Below are 18,459 nucleotides of genomic sequence, written 5' to 3'. Positions count from 1 at the left end.
GAAGCATAAAAATGAATACCTAGTGCGGAGCAAGTCCTTCAGGCGCATGCTCTGAGTATTTCGCCAAACATACCACAAAGCAGTTTGGGATACTGGAGGATACACAAAAAATGTAGTTTGGTATTACAGCGTCCACACTTCTGATAAACCGCATTACCCGATGTGATCTAATTAGAACCGGACTTGAGACTACTTCCTGAGGTGGTCTTGAGTCCGGTTCTCGAGTACGGTATTAAATGCTGCGTAATGTGGACACAAACTGTATTTAGCACTTTTAAACCGGCTTAAATGCAACTAATACGGTTTAAAGGCATAGTGTGGACAGGGCCTAAGTCCTCATAGATAGTGGGACATACATCAGTTTATTGGCCATGAGCATAGGCGGTGCATGAGTCTTTCGTTTGGGGAGGCTATTCCACACTTTCCCCCCTGCATTTATTGAACCCAATGATGTACAGTAAGATACACACACATTATATATATATATATATATATATATATATATATATATATATATATATATATACAGTGCCTTGCGAAAGTATTCGGCCCCCTTGAACTTTGCGACCTTTTGCCACATTTCAGGCTTCAAACATAAAGATATGAAACTGTAATTTTTTGTGAAGAATCAACAACAAGTGGGACACAATCATGAAGTGGAACGAAATTTATTGGATATTTCAAACTTTTTTAACAAATAAAAAACTGAAAAATTGGGCGTGCAAAATTATTCAGCCCCTTTACTTTCAGTGCAGCAAACTCTCTCCAGAAGTTCAGTGAGGATCTCTGAATGATCCAATGTTGACCTAAATGACTAATGATGATAAATAGAATCCATCTGTGTGTAATCAAGTCTCCGTATAAATGCACCTGCACTGTGATAGTCTCAGAGGTCCGTTTAAAGCACAGAGAGCATCATGAAGAACAAGGAACACACCAGGCAGGTCCGAGATACTGTTGTGGAGAAGTTTAAAGCCGGATTTGGATACAAAAAGATTTCCCAAGCTTTAAACATCCCAAGGAACACTGTGCAAGCGATAATATTGAAATGGAAGGAGTATCAGACCACTGCAAATCTACCAAGACCTGGCCGTCCCTCTAAACTTTCAGCACATACAAGGAGAAGACTGATCAGAGATGCAGCCAAGAGGCCCATGATCACTCTGGATGAACTGCAGAGATCTACAGCTGAGGTGGGAGACTCTGTCCATAGGACAACAATCAGTCGTATACTCGACAAATCTGGCCTTTATGGAAGAGTGGCAAGAAGAAAGCCATTTCTTAAAGATATCCATAAAAAGTGTTGTTTACAGTTTGCCACAAGCCACCTGGGAGACACACCAAACATGTGGAAGAAGGTGCTCTGGTCAGATGAAACCAAAATCGAACTTTTTGGCAACAATGCAAAACGTTATGTTTGGCGTAAAAGCAACACAGCTCATCACCCTGAACACACCATCCCCACTGTCAAACATGGTGGTGGCAGCATCATGGTTTGGGCCTGCTTTTCTTCAGCAGGGACAGGGAAGATGGTTAACATTGATGGGTAGATGGATGGAGCCAATTACAGGACCATTCTGGAAGAAAACCTGATGGAGTCTGCAAAAGACCTGAGACTGGGACGGAGATTTGTCTTCCAACAAGACAATGATCCAAAACATAAAGCAAAATCTGCAATGGAATGGTTCACAAATAAACATATCCAGGTGTTAGAATGGCCAAGTCAAAGTCCAGACCTGAATCCAATCGAGAATCTGTGGAAAGAACTGAAAACTGCTGTTCACAAATGCTCTCCATCCAACCTCACTGAGCTCGAGCTGTTTTGCAAGGAGGAATGGGCAAAAATTTCAGTCTCTCGATGTGCAAAACTGATAGAGACATACCCCAAGCGACTTACAGCTGTAATCGCAGCAAAAGGTGGCACTACAAAGTATTAACTTAAGGGGCTGAATAATTTTGCACGCCCAATTTTTCAGTTTTTTATTTGTTAAAAAAGTTTGAAATATCCAATAAATTTCATTCCACTTCATGATTGTGTCCCACTTGTTGTTGATTCTTCACAAAAAATTACAGTTTCATATCTTTATGTTTGAAGCCTGAAATGTGGCAAAAGGTCGCAAAGTTCAAGGGGGCCGAATACTTTCGCAAGGCACTGTATATATAATTAAGACTTGCATTTTTTTTTATTACTGTGTTACTAGTGAGTCTGAATACAAAGTTTCATTCATTGTGTTGAGTTTGAAAAATAGTCAGACTGACAGACACAAATAAAAGCTGTAAACCAGATTCATTCTCCTGCGTCTTTTTGAGAACTTGTACTGTATAATAATTTATAGCACAAAACAGACCTCAAAACCACTCAGGGATGCTACATACTGTATATATTTTACATTGTTTTTTTTTCCAACATAACGCGGCCAAATAAATGGAGTTTAACATAGTACTAGCTTGTACATGTTTTAAGCATTTTAAGCCTATTTAAGCAAATCAGAAAAACAGTAATCTGGCACCACAAACAGTGTTCTGAAAGGTGGCATTTGTTCAAACAATCGAAGGAAGTATATTCTGACTGTAGCGTCATAGATTATCAAATTCTCACAAAAGAGTGGTGCGTGAAAACAGACAGTATGCTATGAAATTATTTTGCCGCAAGTTCTGTAAAATCAGATTCAGATCAAGCTGTTTGTATAGATAACAGCAATTCGAATAAATGTAGAAATTGTGAAGAGGATGTTCCAGGCAAGGGAATGAGCGAAAAGGATTCAGTTTTCGTCGGCTGCCTCCTGCAGTGGTATGGGGGGGGCTCAGATCGGCAGGAAGAATTGACGTTAAACCAGCTAAGCATTTTCTACTCCAATGACATTGAAATGCAACTAAATCCTGTATCTGTACTACAGTGTTGATTTTGATATCCCAGCTGCCCTAGCGGTCTGGCGGTTGCGTAGTAGTTAAACGAGAAATATATTCGTTAGACCTGCTTTGCGCGCTTGCGGGAATAAAAATCCATCTTCTTCGCTCACAAATATTTTTTGTGTTGGTCAGAACAATTTCATGTGAGGGTTTGGGCAATTTATTTTGGGGAGGCTTATACGTGGCACCTATGGCCATGAGCAAATTTAAACATAGATTTATACTAGTCTACAAAATTGCTTTGTCCTATCCCGAATGTTAACACACCAGTAATCACCACTGTTCTCCTAACCAGAGGCATTTTTATTGGGGGGTTGTCTCTCTAACCTTGTCTTTAAAGAGCTACTTGGCATGTGTGTAAGAAGAAACTCCTTTTCTTCTATATAGTACTCCTGACCAATGTATTTCTTACATCTACTAGGTGCAATCTACTGCAGCACCATTATACCCTAATGCAACACTTGTACCAAACCCATTGTGATAACATTGCTGATATTGCTGTTGTCTGCTGATGGTTCTGCTAAGGCAATTTCAGGGCAATACCCTGGATTATAACAGTATCCGAATGGTTATTCAAACTTTTCTGTAAATCTTAAGGTTTCACAGGTTATTCTTGGCACCTTTTCATTTAAAGTTCTGCCAACAATCTGTCTTTAGTGCTGCCCATGGTGATTTGAATATGCTTTTAGATTCACTAGACCATTTACATTTGAAAAACCTATTAGATATTAAGAACAAATTAAGCACTCTCTGTGAGTCACTGATGGCATTTAACTGCTGGGGCTTGGTATCATTACTTGGATAACTTTGTATGTAGAGATGAATTGGTTTCAAAGGTTGTTTTAGATCTGTAATGCAAGCTCTAATAATTGTATGGTAATAGGACAGGCCACTTTGCTGCTTGAAGTAACCTAGGGTTTATTACTGCAGGCACAGAAAATAAGAAATACACAATCTGGACAGGTGTGTATAAAACATTTAAATTGATTGACTGCATGTATTAACCTGGTTTAAGTTAAAATCCCAAACTAAAGAAGCTGCAGCTACACCACTTGGCCACTAATAGCACTCTGTGTTTTTGAAAAAAAACATGTCGTCAGCGTTTTGCTGTAGACCGTTTTGTTTTCTAGGCTTCGATTTTGCCTATTTGGGTAAAGGCAATTATCTAGCCACCACATTATACATTCACTTCCTGTGCAGATGGTATAATGAGCCCACCTGACAGCTGCCTTAAACGGTGAGTGTGAAGCTTCCTGTTTATGCATGCTAAACAGGAAGTTCATTTATAGTATGATGGCAATAGGGCTTGGACCATCCTTCTATTGAGGGTGAGGAAGAGGTTCCGTCTCTGTTCCTCAACACCACCCTGGACTGGGGGGACTACCCTTCTACTAGGGGGTGAGTTACCATATCCACCCTATCCTAGGGTTACCATAAGACTCAAGGACAGCTCATGAACACAAGGACAACTTGGGACAGTTCAGGCTTTTCAACTCACACCCCAATGCATTCTGGTATGCATTGTGATGTGAGTTGAAAAGCCTAAACTGTCTTAGTGTACATGGAGTCATATGATAACCCTACCCTATCCGTGACCTCTCTTTTGGTAGCTTATGATTGTCACCTGAAGTTGACACAACCAAACACTTTTCCCTTTTAAAGTCAGACGTACAGAGGAGGAAGGCTGGCTCACTCTTAGTAAGCAAAGAGTTAAAGCACATATTACTTTTCTGTCACCTCTCCAGGCTGTTATGGCTGGAGGCGAGAGCTCTGTGTGGAACGGGGAGATATGGGAGCAGGCTTGCACTAATAACGCTTCAAAAGGGAGGCCACCAACCGCGGCGTAGGCATTGCTGGAAGAACTTTGATTCATTTATGTATTTATTTATTTATTCATATATTTCATTTGGAGGGGGGGAGGGCTTGTTTAATGGGCCACATTTATTACGATTTTAATTCAGCCTACTTGTGAAAAGAAAATGAAATTGGTAATGTTACAAAATACTAACATACATTTTGTTTTATTTAAAACTTTCATTGTAGCCAGTGCCATTGGCATGGACTTTCCATTTTCCCTTAAGATGAGTTGAAAAAGCCCCCCTTTTTAAAGCAGTATACACTGTCTAGTCACTATATAAGTACCTGTAATTAATATTGGGTTTGCCTTGATCACAGTTTTGAGCCGATGGGGCATAGACTCCACAAGGTGCTTGAAAGTGTCTTGAGGGATTTTAATTCATTCAGTCATTAATATTTCATACAAGAAGAGGTAGGCAGAGGATCTTCATGACAAATATGTTTTTCAAATTCATCCCATATATGCTCAATTAGGAGGAGACCTGGGGTCCTAATAAAGTGGCCAGGCTGTGTATATCCCATCTGAACTAATTTCACAAACACCCTTTTTTTTTAGACATAAAACCCCTGTGTGGCGGAGTGTCCCGCCCCTATTTATTATTATTTGTATTTTTGTTTGCGGCGCGGGTAAAAGCGCCGCGTCTTTTATTATTATTTAAAAACCCCGTGAGGATGCATGGCTGATCAGCTACTGATTATTTAAATAGCTGACAGTCATGCATCCTTACCAAACGCGTGCAGACTCTGGCCGGGGGATAATAAGATAATTACCAACTAGTTAAAATCCCTCGGCCAGAGTATATAAACCAGCAGCTCTCTGCACTTGATGTTGGGGTGTTGGAGTAGAGAGTACGGGGAGCGGAGAGAGGAGAGAAGGAATAACATTTAAAAAACAATTGCTAATACGTGCTGGATTATCCAGCACGGCACTTACTTGTTTGTTTATTTATTCGTTTGGCCCTCGTGCCCTTTTGTTTGTATTTTGTTTAAATCTGTTGTTTGTTTATTATTAAATACGCTGAGTGCTTTTGCACTCGGTTTCACCCGCCCATCCACTGTTTTGGAGTCAGTTACTTCCTGGTCTGTGACGTCATCCACCACACCACTGCGAGCCAGACTGTCACATATGGTGGCAGCGGTGGGATAAAACAAACGCCTCCAATAGCCGGACCAGGAAAGAAAAGCTCGTTTTTTTTGTTCGTTTTTTTTCCAAAGTGTTTTTTGTGTGTTTTTTGGGGAAAAAAAAAAAAAAAAGAAAATATGGGAAGAAGCGGACGGAGGAAGCAGCAGCTACAGCAGCGTGGGGCCGGTCGCAGGTCCCACTGTAGCTCAACCATGCTGGACGTCTGCCCCACCTGCTTGAAAGGTGAGGAGTGGTGCTTCGCTGTTGGGGAGGTGGGTCACATAGCACCCGACCAACCCCCTCCATGGCAGGAGAAAGAGGAGCCAGAGCATCCAGTGAGGGAGGACCTGCATCCTCCAAAGAGGACGAATGCACTCTCCTCTGAGGGAGTCTGGGACTGGCTGGTGGAGCCGGGGAGGGATTATGAGGAAGCCCTCCCTGCAGTGATCAACCTCCTGTGGGCAAGAGATGGGGAGCGCTGGGAGGCCTGGGAACAGCAACACCACCCAGCATCCCTCCCAGACATCGCAGCCATGGTGCTCAACTACCTGGCTGCGGATATGGGAGAGACCCTGCTGCTGCCATCTCCAGCACCAAAGGGAGAGGAGCCATCGCTACCGTCTCCACCAGCAGAGGGAGAGGAGCCATCGCTACCGTCTCCACCAGCAGAGGGAGAGGAGCCTATGCCCGAGTGGGAGGAGCCCGAACGTCCTACGCCCGAGTGGGAGGAGCCCGAACGTCCTACGCCCGAGTGGGAGGAGCCCGAACGTCCTACGCCCGAGTGGGAGGAGCCCGAACGTCCTACGCCCGAGTGGGGGGAGCCCGAACGTCCTACGCCCAAGAGGGGGGAGTCGGTGCGTCCACAGCCCAAGAGGGAGGAGTCGGTGCGTCCACAGCCCAAGAGGGAGGAGTCGGTGCGTCCACAGCCCAAAGAGGGGGGAGTCGGTGCGTCCATAGCCCAAGAGGTGGAAGTCTGCGCTTCCACAGCCTTAGGACCCAAGCTGCAGTCCCAAGAGCCAGAAGGGGAGGAGTTACAGGCTCAACCCCCTGAATTTTTCTGGGGGGGAGAAGGGCAGGATGCTGGTGTTCCCCAGCAGCCTCTATTTATGCTGCTGAAGGGAGCACGGCACACACCAGCCCAGCCGCCACAGCAGAGGGAGCCAGCACCGCCACAGCCTCCCTCTGAGTGGCCAGCATCCGCCCCATCGCCTCTGCCTCCACCACCACCAGGAGCAGAGCAGCAGGAGCTGCCTCTGTCTCCACCACCACCAGGAGCAGAGCAGCAGGAGCTGCTTCTGTCTCCACCATCACCAGGAGCAGAGCAGCAAGAGCTGCCTCTGCCTCCGCCACCTCCACCAGCAGAGGGTGAATGCCTGCTGGTTCCACATCCACCGTCGTGGGAGGACTGCTTGCCCCTCCCACCTCCACCAGCAGAGGGTGAATGCCTGCTGGTTCCGCCTCCACCGTCGTGGGAGGACTGCTTGCCCCTCCCACCTCCACCAGCAGAGGGTGAATGCCTGCTGGTTCTGCCTCAACCGTCGTGGGAGGACTGCTTGCCCCTCCCACCTCCACCAGCAGAGGGTGAATACCTGCTGGTTCCGCCTCAGCCGCCGTGGGAGGACTGCTTGCCACTCCCAGCTCCACCAGCAGAGGGTGAATACCTGCTGGTTCCGTCTCAGCCGCTGTGGGAGGACTGCTTTCCCCTCCCACCATCGCCATTGCCTGGGGATGGCTGTTCTGCATCGCCTGGGGCTGCCTTTTGTTCTCTACAGGACACAGGGTACGAGGGAGAAGTGGAGCTCCCGCTGCCGCCTCCATGGCCAGGGGCTCCCCTCCCGAGTTCGCCTCCCGAGGGTCCGCTGCGGCTGCCGTCGCCTTCCGAGGGTCCGCTGCGGCTGCCGTCGCCTTCCGAGGGTCCGCTGCGGCTACTGTCGCCTTCCGAGGGTCCGCTGCGGCTGCCGTCGCCTTCCGAGGGTCCGCTGCTGCTGCCGTCGCCTTCCGAGGGTCCGCTGCTGCTGCCGTCGCCTTCCGAGGGTCCGCTGCTGCTGCCGTCGCCTGGGGTCGCCAGGGATCCTGCTTCGCCTGGGGTCGTCGAGGGTCCGGCTTCGCCTAGGGTCGCCGGGGATCCTGCTTTGCCTGGGGTCGCCAGGGATCCTGCTTCGCCTGGGGTCGTCGAGGGTCCGGCTTCACCTGGGGTCGCCAGGGATCCTGCTTCGCCTGGGGTCGCTACACGATGGCCGGAGCTCCATGAAAGGGAGCTGCCAGAAATGAAGAAAGGGGGGGAGGTCAGGAGACCAGCTCCCCCAGCCGCACTTTCGCGGCTGGAGATCATGTGGTCGGAGCCCCACGGAGGGGAACTGCCGGCCATGAAGAAGGGGGGAGAGGTCAGGAGACCAGCTCCCCCAGCCGCACTTTCGCGGCAGGATAGAGTGTGGCGGGAGCCCCGGAAGAGGGAGCTGCCGGCCACGAAGAATGGGGGGGTGCCAGAGATTCCACCATGGCCACCCCCCAGAAGTAACTTGCTTCCCCCTCTTCCGGGACTTTAAGACTGAGGGGGGAGGTGGCCGTTGGGGCCATGTGTGCTGCGCACAAGGGGGGGCATGTGTGGCGGAGTGTCCCGCCCCTATTTATTATTATTTGTATTTTTGTTTGCGGCGCGGGTAAAAGCGCCGCGTCTTTTATTATTATTTAAAAACCCCGTGAGGATGCATGGCTGATCAGCTACTGATTATTTAAATAGCTGACAGTCATGCATCCTTACCAAACGCGTGCAGACTCTGGCCGGGGGATAATAAGATAATTACCAACTAGTTAAAATCCCTCGGCCAGAGTATATAAACCAGCAGCTCTCTGCACTTGATGTTGGGGTGTTGGAGTAGAGAGTACGGGGAGCGGAGAGAGGAGAGAAGGAATAACATTTAAAAAACAATTGCTAATACGTGCTGGATTATCCAGCACGGCACTTACTTGTTTGTTTATTTATTCGTTTGGCCCTCGTGCCCTTTTGTTTGTATTTTGTTTAAATCTGTTGTTTGTTTATTATTAAATACGCTGAGTGCTTTTGCACTCGGTTTCACCCGCCCATCCACTGTTTTGGAGTCAGTTACTTCCTGGTCCGTGACGTCATCCACCACACCACTGCGAGCCAGACTGTCACACCCTGAAAGGGTTAAGCTAGTTCTACATTGTCTTCAATGATGCGATTATTGCATAATAAAAAATACAAACTATAAAATACTCAGTTTATTACATGAACTCATCATTTCCAAAATGCTTTTCTCAGCTAAAAAAGGGAATTGAGTTTGCCCACAGTCTCTGCTTACTGCACAAAAACACAGCTTATTCCAGTCAAGTGGAAAGTCCGACCAAGTTTCCCATACCAATTATATCTGCAACCATTACAGAAAAAATATATATATATAATTGTGCTAATACCATGGTATCATGCTGCAGAACCACGACGCCGCCCTTCAAATTGGTAGGATTTCTTTTGGAAAAAAATCTCCCCTTCAGCTTAAAAAAAATATTTTTGAATTTTGCTCGTATGCAGTTTGTTTTTTTGTTCAGGGTTTATGTAATGAAAACTGTTCTGGGAGAAGTTGGCTATAATATAATGTATTTCTGTTCTGAGTAGCATTGGTTTTGATGAATCAGTAAACAGCTCAGTCATCTGTTTAGTAGCCAGGGACTGTTTAAAGTTTATTTAGTGCTCCAGAACTAAACAACCAGCTGCTTCCCCTTTTTGGCTTCAGTCACCTTTTACCAACTGCTGAGGTGAAATGACCTAGGAAGTGTAACAGATGTATCATGCAAACTAAAAACTTTCTTTAACCAAATGTAGTACCATATATTATGTTTGAAAATGAACACACATGTTTGCTATGTTCAGCTCGTCTGTCTGTGTGTTTTATTTTGTATATTCCCTTACAGGTCAATCACTTCAAATTTCTTCTCATTCAACAACTCTTATTTTCCACTTCAGAAAGTCTGCTTTAGTGCAGCTAGTTAAATTTTGAAAATCGCCCCCTCAAAGGCCGCCCCTAGACTTTATGTCAAGCTTTCAAGGGCTTGTTTCATCCCTTCCAGTATTCACAGTGTTTTGGAGGCTTACACTCAAACACAGATGCCAGGATATCCTGGGGACTGTGTGGGTGTTTTTTTTGCTAACTTGAGCATTAGTGTTGCTGATTATCCTTAATGAGAAAGAAGAACTAACATTTAAATACAGTATTGAGTACTTTTCATCATCTTTTAGCTCGGTGGATATATAGACATGTAGCGATTGTTTATATATATATATTTTTTAATATTTTAGTCGTTGCCAATTAGTTTTTTTTATTATTTTCTACCCAATTTGAAATGCCCAATTATTTTTTAGGCTCAGCTCACCGCTACCACCCCTGCGCTGACTCGGGAGGGGCGAAGATGAACACACACTGTCCTCCGAAGTGTGTGCCGTCAGCCGCTCGCTTCTTTACACACTGCGAACTCACCGTGCAGCCGCCTCAGAGCTACAGTGTCGGAGGACAACGCAGCTCTGGGCAGCTTACAGGCAAGCCCGTAGGAGCCCGGCCAGACTACAGGGGTCGCTGCTGCGCGATGAGCCGAGGACACCCTGGCCGACCTAACCCTCCCTCCCCCGGGCGACGCTTGGCCAATTGAGCGCCGCCCCCTGGGAGCTCCCGTCCACGGATGGCTGTGGAATAGCCTGGACTCGAACCGGCGACGTCCAGGCTATAGAGCTCATCCTGCTGGATGCGCCACTTGGGAGCCCCCAACGATTGTTTATATTTAATAAGCTTTACTTTGCTTTACCCCCGAATCCTTGTTCCGCCTCCAAACACACACTCCCCGATCAGCCAAAGCTGCAGGTTTATATACATGTGACCATTTCCAAATGAATAATAAATTAATTAATCAATCTGGAGACGGTCACATTCTGCATGGGGTTAGCATGGATGGGGAAGTTTAACCCCATCCATGTTGCAAAAACAACAATAAAAAAATGACATGCTTTATACAAATTAAACAATATGTTTCAAATAATAATAACACAAATACAAAATAATACATAAAACACACATAGGAACTAACCCTGCTGGAAATTCCAGCAAAGACCAGCACTGGTACATCCATTCCACTCCCTGTCCCTGCTCTCAGGATGCTGGCAGCTTTGTTGACTCTTCAGATCATTAGGGATGAAGACTCTGTCAATGTTTTCCAGGTTTAAGAAACCTTTTGGTCATTCGTTGGTGTTAGATTATTTTATATCGTATCTGCTTGATCTTTATTTTTCCTAACTCAAACTCAAATAACCACTTTATCTATGCTTAAAAAATAGATGAAGAACCCTTTATCCACCTCTGTGATCTTGTTTTTAACCTTGTAAGTTATTTATTAAGTGATAGTCCTGTGCTGCTGTTTTATTATAGCCTTGGTGCAGCAGGGCAGTGTTTGGGGCAAGATGCTTGTCTTAAAAGGCTATCCAGCATAGATAAATAAATAAGCAGAGAAAACACACAGGCGAACTTTCAAAGTGTTCTTCTTTTTGTTTGTTTACTGCCTAGGTCGTCTTGTAAAGTGTCTGGAGCAATCAATTTTCCTAGTGCTCTCTGTTTCACATAGAAAACAGAGATGTCTGTTGATCACAAGGTTGGAATAATTTTATTTTGTTGGTTTTGGAGACAGTGATGTGTTTCCAGGCTGCTGGAGGTGTTCCTTTGGCATTCCATCAATCTCACCTACACATCGTTAAAATCCCCCATGGCAACGGAAATTTTGACTCAACTTTGATTGAGTAAATACTCCTCTGTGAAAAACAGCTGGTGAACTGAGTGTAGTGAACTTGTCCAAACTGCATCTTGTAGTTAGACTGTAGCTGTGCAGCTAACAAAGCAGTTCCATGAATCTTAAAGTCTAAAATGTGCAGCTTTGAAAGAATCCTGTGTTATACATGATATCTGATCCTTCACTAGGCTGGTTCTCAGTTTCCATGCCTTATTCTCAGAAATTCTGATACTGTTTCATTTACTCGGTCATTTCACCAGAAATCAAAGCACTGCTGCCCTAACGTGGGAGCACAGAGCTAGAATCCTCAGCATATTCCAAGAACTCTGCACAGCCTGGATGTGAACCTGCGCTTCCTTGATGGCATGACTCACCTTGCACACCAGTTGAGCCGCTCTGGAACCTCCAGAGGGTACAGTTCTGTCCACATGCAGTGTGAAATCAACAGTGCATTGTGCCCCTACACAAGCTTAGTTTTATTGGTCTGCTGTTTTGAGTGTAGTACTTTTTTTCTTGACCTCTAAACAGGTCTGCAGTGTTGAAAGAGTTAAAGAGAGTATTTAGTTAAGATAAAAGTCCCTTCAGTTCTACACACTGTGAGAACGAAGACAAAGTGGTCTGACAGATAAACTGTGTTACAAACTGCATGGCATTAGAAGAGCTGACATTTAGAAAATAACGTGTTCTTGGAGTCTGGAGCTTCTTGTCTTAGTGAAAGAATAAATAGGTTACTAAAAATAAAAATCAGTTTGCATTTTTTTTATGCCAAAAGGGAAAACTCAAAAAGTTTAGTTTCTCATGTGGGACAAGTAGACTTTGGTTTGACATTCAGTCTGGCTAGCCTTTTACAGATGCAACATCTTACCTTCTAGACTGGCGAGAGTCACACTATCCCAAATAATAATAATCAGCCTTTGTCATGTTTTATAATAGCACTAAAATCCAAGGATGTAAGCGTTATCCTTAGGCAATGACCTTTTGGGTTCATTAAGCACAAAACGACTGTACTAAATTACCAGTATAATTAAGTTTTTATAATTTACAATAGGTTTAGTGTGGCCTTTTCTTACCTGCCAACCTCCAGGGGTGTCTGTTAAATCTGCTCTTTTCTTTACTGAACCCAATACCGCAATATTCCTTTTTTTCTTACTAGCTTTCTGAAGGCCTTTATGCCAAAAATGCAATTTCCACCATTTTGTGAAAATAAAACAACTCCTGGAATACCTTTCATTATTTTACCAACTACACAGCTCCCTTTCTTTAAACTTACAGCCAATAAAATAGAAATACATCAATTTCTTCAGACCTGACGTTAATCAGTAAAACCCTAGCCAGAATTGAGAGAATTAAATTAAAAAGCAGCTTTTTAGCACACATTTTTCTCCTTTATTTCCAACCCAAAGCAAGACCCGTTCTGTAAGGGAGGAAGCCCAGGATGCTGGCAACGCACTGTTAAAAGGATGTTACAAAAATACATGCTTTCTCTGTTAGAGATTTTTTTCATGACGTTGGTTTATAAATCATCATGCTCTGAATTGCAGCCTTATAAACCTGTTTCTGTTTTGATCATTAAAAATTGATGCATAACGTTCAAACTATTCTAGTTTAAACACAGTGAGTGGGAAAAAGACTTATTGCCAATCAAAAGTAATTGAAGCTATTACATCAGTGCAAAACTTAAGTCTTGCTTGGAACACTATATTCTTCACATTTATGATTGCGTATTAAAAGGTATGGAGGAAGTAGTGGGAAGCTGTCTTATGGGAGCTGTCTCCCCAGAAGCAAATCACACTCCCATGATGCTACCCGAAGAACAAGTGCGGGAGAAAACACAAAGGGAACAAAGGAAGCGCTCGCAAGTGACGGAGAGAGAAGAGTGCCAAGGGAGGACGACATGACACATCAGAGGGGCCGAGAGAGATGGAAGCGAGAGGAAGAAAGGTATGAAAGCTTGACAAACACAACTCTCAATGTAAAAGACAGACCAAGGTCACTGCCTGAAAGGCATACACTCTTATAAAGTTCTTTGTGTTTTTCAAAAGCTGGTGTTTTAGAAGACGAAGAAGTGTTGATACAGTACATGACCCTAGCCTGGAATTGAGGGTCACCTACATCTCAGGAAGTGATAAGGTAACGGGAAGCTGCGTTTTAAACATTCTGAATCTATTGTGGTATTCTGGAAAAATCTATGTAATAAACCAGTTGAAATAAAACTAAAGACTAAAAGCAAACTCTTATGCTATCTGCATGTTCTAAATGTTATTGCTTATGTTTAATATTCTGTGTGTCCTCATTTTTTATTGTTTTGCTGAGATGCAATTTGTTCATGCTCATTAATTATTCCAGCGAAAAAGAATTGAAGAGACTCTACGAGGCTGATTGTGCGTAATTGAGGTGGGGAAGCATATTAGCATTGCACTGTGAAAAGTAGTCCACGGGAGAAGAGTTGTTTAATAAAGGCTGTGCAACACTAACACGCTTCCCCACCATTTCAAATGCAGTTTTTGCTGGAATAGTTAGTAGTCATGAACTTGAAAACCCCAGAGATGTACCCTACTTAGCTCAATCCAGACGGTTGTCATGCTGATGCGCTGGGGAGGCCGCACTTTGGTTGATCCCCGGAGCCAGCATCGCAGCCGTTGTGTGTGCTGATGCGCCAGGGAGGCAAAATAAGCTGATCCCTGGAGCCAGCATTACACTTCAGCCATTAACACCAGACAGAAGGATATCTACATCATCATATGGAAGGAAACGTAAATGGAGGGAGACACATATGGATCACATTAGTTTACTGTAAAGCTACGTCTTAGTTGGTGCTTATCTTGGCGAGAGCCGAGTTCAAATCAGCATGAAGTTTTAACATCTACTCTCGTGTAATGGAAATCATGGCAAATAATATTGATCAAAATCTAAGCTGTAACAATAGTTTACAGTCATACAGAACACACATAATAGCATATTAAACAGGTAAGAATTTAAATATTAATGAAATGTAGTTGATCCCTTTAAATATTAATTCTAATGACATGGATTTAAAAAGTGTTGCAGAATGTGAAGGAAAGTCTTACATGACAAGAGTTAATCTGAAAAAGCATCAAAATTCTCATTACAAAAGAAAACTCTGACACAAACTATATGACAGAAAGCAATTGATTATATGATAAAGAAATCTGTAAAGTCTTCAGCCACGTCTTTGATACAAAATAATGGATGGAGAGCTATAAAATGCTGATGCTAGGCTATGATTATATTAGGCAATAATCATCACCACATATCTTTCCAGACTACAGGGATGCACTTAGAGCAAGCATCGACAAGTTAAAGATGCAGTTTCCTATATGATTTCAAAACTGATTTCACAAAGGACTTCAGCTGGATTCAAATTCAGGTGAAGGATAGTAGTGAAAAAAGCCTTGACATTCAGGTTGGTGAGTCATGCAGTCAGGGGAGCCTAGGTTTGCATCCTGGCTGTACAAAGTTGCTGGTCTTTCCTGGGGCTCCCATAGGGAGTGTTGCATTGGCTCTGAGACTCTAGCGGGTTAGGGAGGCAAAATCCAACATTTCTCCTCACCACGGTACAGCAAACCCTACTGGCCGGGCACCTGGTGAGTTCAAGCAGACACCTGAAGGAGTAGGATTTGTCCTCCAGATGACAGTAGCTCGTCAACATCCACTTTCGACCTCCTGGGTGTAAGGGGAATCGGAAGACCTAACTAACAGGTACAGTTTGCACATGTTAAAAGTTATTTGCTAGATTTCTAATAACAGGAAAAATATTATATTGGACATCACGATTCTTCGACAAGGCAATTAGACTGTACTACCCTGATGGCTAAGGACGTGAGTCTCCACCGTTTTCAATCCAGCACTTTTTAATGTACAAGCAATTCATTAAAAAGCAAGCAGTGCTGTCTAAAAATCCCCCATAGACTGCTGCTGAAAAGAAAGATGACCCTCTTAAGTGTGCAGATGTACGAGTGACAATCTGTGAATGTGTGCCGTCCTCGATAAACTCAGTTCTGATCTCAGGCACAGGCCTGATGCGTATTTATGTGTCGGTTATATTAATAGCCGTCATTAATAAATGAATGGCTAAATATATACCACTTAATTAAATTCCGGCTAATTGAAACGAATCCCCACTTTATGTGATGAGAGAGTAATGACTCCCCAATTGCCTAACCTAGAGCTTATTTCCTTCAGTCTCTCTGTGTGCATAAATACCATTCCAGCTGGCTGGTTCAAGGGTATCCTCTCAATTACCTCCAACTTCACTGAAAAGGTTAGGAGGAGGAATTTTGGAGTCTCCATCTAGTGCACTGGCACTTTTCAGACCTGACCTTATGAAAAAGAAACAAAACAGTGGCACCAAAAATGGTTCAGACAGTTCCACTGCATTTCAGCATCCATAGTTTTATAGTTTGACCAATATTAATATCCTCAATGGCCAAAAAAACCCAAATAATGTGGAGTAGTGGTTAGGGCTCTGGACTCTTGACCGGAGGGTCGTGGGGTCAATCCTAGGTGGGGGACACTGCTGCAGTACCCTTGAGCAAGGTACTTTACCTAGATTGCTCCAGTAAAAAACCCAACTGTAGAAATGGGTAATTGTATGTAAAAATAATGTGTAAAGAAATAATGTAATTGTATGTAAAAATAATGTGATATCTTGTAACAATTGTAAGTCGCCCTGGATAAGGGCGTCTGCTAAGAAATAAATAATAATATCGTGCAGCAAGGTGGTTAAGGTAGTATTCATGAAATAAAATCCTTCTCATGTTTCTTTTCTTAACTCAATTTGAAATTTTCAGTTCAAATGCTGTCTCACCACTGCACCCTCCTTAGTAAGTTAGATGGACTGGTCCTGCTATCAAGCCAATTGAATCACCTGCTGAACCTAAGCAATGGATGTGATCTAGCTTTACACGGTAGGCAAGTAATGAGCTGGACTATGTCCAGCCGGTTTCTTCTTCCAAACCTATAGGAGTGCTAAGGCCAATGCAGCGAAGATAGACAACTCAGTACAATCAGGATTTGAACCAGCAAGCTCCTGATCATAAGACTTCCCCTGCACTCTGCTGGAAAATCCACTGGATATCTTATTCTTGTATCTCTAAATCTTACATTTCCATAAATGAGCTTCACCTTTCTGATCACAGTGGCAGTCTGGTAAAGCTGGAGTTAAATATACTGTAATTAAGACCAATTTCAAAGATAGATTATTTCCTGTAAAAGACATGGTTTCCAGCTAGGTCACATTTGATGGGTTATGTAAAATATAGATAACTATCTGTGTGGCATTTGTGCAAATTATTGAAAGAGGAGGAAGATCTTACCAGGTTAATGAAAAACCAATTTAAATATCAAACCAAGTTGAATAGAACTTGCTCCTTTGACGAGAACAGACAGAGATAAAAAAAAAAAAAAATGAAAAACTTGTAATATATATTTCCTGGAACATTTCATTCATTTGTATTGTAATTCATGTTGTTTGAAAATAATAACTACATTTTAGTCAAAACTGATATTTTAAATTGCTAACTGGAGTTATGAATAACACATGAGTTATAAATTAGTTCAAACTCCTTTTAGCTTTTTTAAAAAGATACATATATTTTGTTCTCTGGAAACAAATCAACACCGACAATAAGGCACAAAACCCACAAGCAGATGAGAACTTAAAGCATATATAGAAGCTACTGCAGATCAAGGTCAGTACATTAGGTCTAGATACAAAAATGCTATCCCTCTTCCTTAATTATAAGATCCGGTAACTTTTTGTTTACAAATGAACCCCTGCCGGCTGGTGATATGAGGTTACAAAGCTCTAGAGCCACACCGGCTGGCTCTTTTGCATAGTGGTGGCTGTTTGAGCTGTGCATGTTTGTTGGTTCACATTTTGTTACACTCAGAATGGAGTGTTTAGAATAGGGCTCATTATTAAGGTGTCCTTTTCCACATGTGAAATTTTCAGTTTAAAAACATTTACATGCCATTGTACTGAGGTTTATGATACTGTGAAAATACATTATTCGAATGAATGTATTAAAAATGACTCCTCTTAAATCTTGCTGTTTTTAAATGAAACTTCTCGGAACTTTTTAAAGACATGCTTCCTGAATGTAGATACACATTTTTTTTTAAACCAGGACAATCAACAAGGAAATGTGCAGAATGATAAAAAGCAGGACTTTCTTTAATACAGTGTTAAAATAGACGGTAACACTTTACATGAAGTGTCTGTAATTACTGTGTATTTACATAGTAGTTACTTCCTAAATACATGTGCACTTACACTTAATTACAATGTTATTATGTATAGTTACAATGTACTTAATGTATAAATCTTTTTGCATGATATGACTCTAATCTTATCCCAACCTTAACTCTAAACCTAATCCTATCCCTAACCCTTTTTTGATACAATTGTGCATATATATATATACACATCATGCAAAAAAATGTAAACATTCAGCACATTGTAACTATGCATGATAACAAAGTAATTGTGTAAGTACGCAAGCATTTACTATGTAACTACTATGGAAAAACACAGTAATTAGAGACACTTAAGTGTTAGTGTTACCAAAAAGACATTCCAGAATATTTTTAATCCGGGGCTACCATACGTTATGCAAATGTATTTCACATACAGTTAATATACTGGAGAGTCAATGTGTGGTGAGCAAATTGAACACAGCCCAGGGAGTGAATTCAGTTAATACTGCTTCACAATTAAGACTATGTTGGATTTGGCATAGAAATTGAATTCTCCTGTCCTA

The 18,459-nt window shown here is 42.9% G+C and overlaps 1 protein-coding gene across 4 annotated transcripts in view; it reads right to left on the bottom strand.

Moving 5' to 3' along the window:
* LOC117425428 (immunoglobulin superfamily member 21-like) overlaps positions 1–18,459 on the bottom strand; it is a 139,124-nt gene that overhangs the window by 21,222 nt on the left and 99,443 nt on the right. The gene's annotated exons all lie outside the window — the stretch shown is intronic.

Source organism: Acipenser ruthenus, chromosome 20, assembly GCF_902713425.1.
Source record: "Acipenser ruthenus chromosome 20, fAciRut3.2 maternal haplotype, whole genome shotgun sequence".
Taxonomy (NCBI): domain Eukaryota; kingdom Metazoa; phylum Chordata; class Actinopteri; order Acipenseriformes; family Acipenseridae; genus Acipenser; species Acipenser ruthenus.
This window is presented reverse-complemented; position numbering and strand designations above follow the sequence as displayed.